The following is a 4,655-nucleotide window of genomic DNA, read 5'->3' as shown; positions in this document are numbered from 1 at the left end:
TAGGACTATTTCCTCTTCTGAAATATTTCAGAACTGGGGATGCTGAGTAAGCTCTATTTCCTTTGCTGGCTACGCTAGTTACATAGAAGCAGACCATCAGGTCTGGTGGTCACAGAATGATCTGTTTTAATGATGCAAGTAACCTGCAATAAAAGAACATAATAGGATGCCACATGGATGTGGACATTGATAACTCTGGGATTGAGAAAAGCAACAGATGGAACACCTGACTGGACCACAAACACATTTTAGAGAGACAGTAGTGAAAGGAAAGGTCATTAAAAGACTACTTCTCCAAACTTTCATTTGTGAAGGTATATCAAGTGGGAGGGCAGGAAAGTTTGGAGAACTAGTCTTTTAATGACCTTTCCTGAATCATGATAACAGCTAACAAGATTCCCTAAAAATAAAACAGAGGCTAGGGAGAGAAATTGCAGAGCTCATAACTGCATGGAGGATCTTGCCACAGGAAGGCAGAGCTGCAATGCAAGCCTTGGATATAAGTCCGGATTAAAATATAGGGAGAAGAGGAATAACGGCCAATGAAACTAAGAGGCTGTGCCATCACATTGCTCATACACCTGCAACTACCAGCAAGGAGAACTTCTATATTCAGGAATGTTGTGCTTTGTTCTTTATTGATGGTATGTGTCCAGAATTTGTTATTTCTTCCTCCCCCTCCCCCTGGGTCCTGCACTTCCCAGGACCAAAGGACAGTGTTAGAAATCAAAGTCCACTGGATGGTAAACCACTTTCAATTGCTACTGCTGGGTGCTGCCACTGTCAGAGCTTCCTTTGCTCCTACCAGGAGATGCGTTGTAGCAGTAAGAGTCCATGCAGCTCACACTGCTACCATCACCATTTCCGATGAGTTTCTCAGAGACTAGGCTCAGCTGCAACACAGTAGCTTGGCACTTTTTCTTCCCTGTGCTCTTGTGCTGAGCATGCACATCACAGCACGTCACAGGGGAAGAATGAAAGGTGCTTCAAGTGGACTAGTGGTGAACATGCTGCAGCACACCTTGAGTGGTCAAACCTACATTTATCAGTGCTGGTATCAGCAAACTGGTACTGGTTACTCTGCTCTCGGGGAATTTCTCATCCATGATCTACGATGTGTTGTTTATCACAGGTAGCCTCCTGGGAGTTGCGTGTGTAAGTGTCCCAGTCAACCAGACTATACCCAGTCTTGGCAAAGCATGCTGGGGAGCTGGAATGACAACACACTGAGGATGCAGTAGATCTGGTTGGGCCTGCCAACTGGGGATTGTTACAGTCTGACAGCAGGGAGCTGGGCTGGCTTTCTGAGCGATGAAAATACTGTCCTTGATTAGGATGGTGACTTGTTTTCTGGCATTGTTGGCATCTATACCAAATAGTTCTGTCATCATCAGTATTGTAATGTCTTGGCCTAGAGCAATGGTAACCCTTGCCTTTCCTGTGACCTTGGGGATGATTGCTCTTTGGCCTATTAGTGAATTAACTACTGAAAAGTGCTGTGATGTTCATATTGCAACTAAATTATGCAACAAATCCATGAAGCCTTTCACTAGCTGATTTCAGTTTCTTCTTTACTTTGTAGAAGACAGGAAAGGGATGATAAAGGTTAGAAACAGAAAAGGAACAGGACAAAGCAAACAACTCGTGTCCGTTTCTGGACCAGAAGTTTCTATCCAGATTTTCTACCACAACTCCTCCATTGATAGTAAGTAATGGTGAACAGAAGCTGTAAGATAGAGCAGTCCATTTTCCTGCTATTGACAGCATTAGGTGATGTCAGAAGAACATTAAATATGTAGGCCAAAATATTGCCCATTTCCTCATGTTTACCTTTGGCAATGCCATGGAGGAAGACTCTCTTCAGGAACAGGCTCAGGTATCCCCAAATCTGAAAGGCAGGGCAGGGCACAGGGAGAAGGGAGAGGAAGACAAAAAGACAAAACCACTAGTCATCATCTGCTAAACACAACCTCCAATAAAGATATTGTTCCTTTCCTGAATTTCTCCACAAATTCTGGCTCTTTTTAATGGAAATATTGTCCCAGCTCTCTCAGGCTGGGATTTAATTATTGAACAAAAGGGTTTTCCTCCCTGAAAAAGTTTTTTAGAAAAACATTCAATTTGAGTCAAACTGCAACGCTTACATCTCAAAATAGTTCAAGAAATGTTTTCACTGTTTCAATTTTATGTTGTACTTTGGGAAAATATTAATTGCAACTTCATACTTTTATTAGCATTTTGAAAATCATAAGCTACATTTTATAATGAGCAAGAAATCATTTCGCGTTCTTTAAAGGAAGCAGAAAATTTCAGGCATTTTTAAACAGCATTAATAATTTATCCCACACCCCCCCCCTCAAATTTTCGTTGAGCTGTTATGTTAAAACTAGGTGGTATTCTCTGATTTAAAAAAAAAAAGAAAACGCCAGAAGGTTCCTAACAATCTCTGCCTGAGCTGCCAGGGCCACATTCCATGACCTTTTCACGGGACTGCACGTGACACTGGTAGCGCAAACTGAGCAGGAACTGTCCACCCACTCCAATGAGGGAATGGTCAGGACACAGAAGAACATTAAACAAGATGTCTCAGCTCTGGGACATACAACACAGTTGTACGGGCAAGAGAGATTCTTAACAGCTAAAGAAAAGTGAATTCAGAGCTGGAACACATTGATAGCACTGGGTCAGACCTCAGGTGGGCCCCTTCTATCCAACTTCCCACAGGTGAGCATACCCAGGTCTCACCCATCTGGATCACCTCCTTAATCTGGTGGTGTCCTCTTCTGCAGGTTGCTGTATTTTAGACCGTACTAATACAGACCCTTCTGTCTTGTCACATCCAATGAGATAAATAATCCATCTACTCTGGTATCACCCTTCCAATTTCTGATACTTTTAGAAGGTATTTAATGCCCACAATGAACCTGGCCAAGTGCAGAATACCATACATAAAAAACCCCCAAACCCCAGATGATTGGCATGGTATGTAATTAACCTTCTTTAAAGGTTTAGTTAGAAACTCTTAGAGCCTTCTAGTTACCTTGCGTACTCTATTCAAACACAAGGCAGCAAAGATTCATCGCAGTGGCTCTGAACAGGATATGAACACAATTGAACTGTCAAGACATCAAAACAACGTATCGGCACCGGATATAAAATCTATATCCATGGAGCCTGGAAAGGTATTTAAAAAGAAAAACACAGTTACCTGGACTGAAATCTGGGCAGAATGATTCCAGCTTCTACATGATTTCAAAAGGCCTAAAATGTGTCTTTTACAAAAAACTCAGTTACCACACTGCCACAGAAGGGCAGCACAGTCACAGACTGCAAGGGTCAAAGCTCACTCAGGTGATGCCATCCAGTTCCTTACAGTACAACACCCATGTCCAATTGGCTGGAGCATCGCAGTCATGGCTGATGAGGAAAAGCCATCAATAGCTCAACAGGCAATTGCCAGCAACATGATGTCCCCAACATTGCAGCAGGACAATGATATCAGCTGAACATGACAACTGAAACACAGGCAGGCCATTTCCTGCTAAATCACACAGACCAGTTACTACATCATGCTTTTAGTTAGTGGATAAGCATAGAGAAGAGCATAAGACAATAAAGAGGGTATATATTACATGCATTCTCAGAAAGACAGAAAAAGGTTGACAGATCAGTTGATCTGTATTTTTGAAGTAAAGTCAAGCTCGTGAATGAAGGATATGGATTGGTACTAGATCAGGAAATCTATTCTGTTTCTGGGAGTATTGTTTTCCTTTTGCCAGCCTGGGGGTGCCAAGGCCAGTCCTACTTCAAAGGACATTTTCATCAGCCTACAAGAAGAAAAACAACTCCTGTTTCCTTACCAGAAGGGCAGCTTTGACAGCACTGTCCATGAAGATAAGGAGGCCTAGTAAGAGTAAGATAGTAGCAAGTAGGTTCTCAGATGACTGCGTGATAGGAAAGTTACTATTGGGGAACTTTTCCCTGGGCCAAGCCATGTTCAGAATAGTTTGGAGAGTTCAATATCTTCTCTTTCGTTTCCTCACTGCTGCTGGCAGGACCACCAAAGAAAGGTGCTCAGATGATGAACTGGATGACCTAAGCTATTGTGAAAGACATAGGTCAGCATTACAGAATGACTTGAACTGCATCACACAGCCTATGGTTGAACAAAAGCTCGATAGGAGAAGGGTTCAATGAAAAAGGTTTTGCTAAGCTGTTCTCTTTTAATAGACATTTCCCATCTTTCTGTGTTTTTCTGAAAAGCTGTTTTCAGTCCACTGAACGTGTTTTTGAAAAGCTACATACTAATGTTCGAAGTCTGACAACATTCAACAGATGTAAAAGTTGTTCTTTACAAATATATAGGTACTGTTCCATAAATTAAACATTAATGCATAAACAACTGTTGTGGTTTAACCTGGCAGGCAGCTAAACACCACACAGCCATTCGCTCACTCCCCTCCCCAGTGGGATGGGGGAGAGAATCGGAAAAAAAAAAAAAATTTGTGGGTTGAGATAAAGACAGTTTAATAGGACAAAAAAGGAAGAGGAAAATAATAATATAATAATAATGATAAAAGAATATACAAAATAAGTGATGCACAATGCAATTGCTCACCACCCACTGACCGATGCCCAGCCAGTCCCCGAGCAGC

This window comes from Pygoscelis adeliae, unplaced genomic scaffold (assembly GCF_000699105.1).
Source record: "Pygoscelis adeliae isolate BGI_AS28 unplaced genomic scaffold, ASM69910v1 Scaffold286, whole genome shotgun sequence".
NCBI lineage: Eukaryota > Metazoa > Chordata > Aves > Sphenisciformes > Spheniscidae > Pygoscelis > Pygoscelis adeliae.
Note: the sequence above shows the minus strand (reverse complement) of the source record.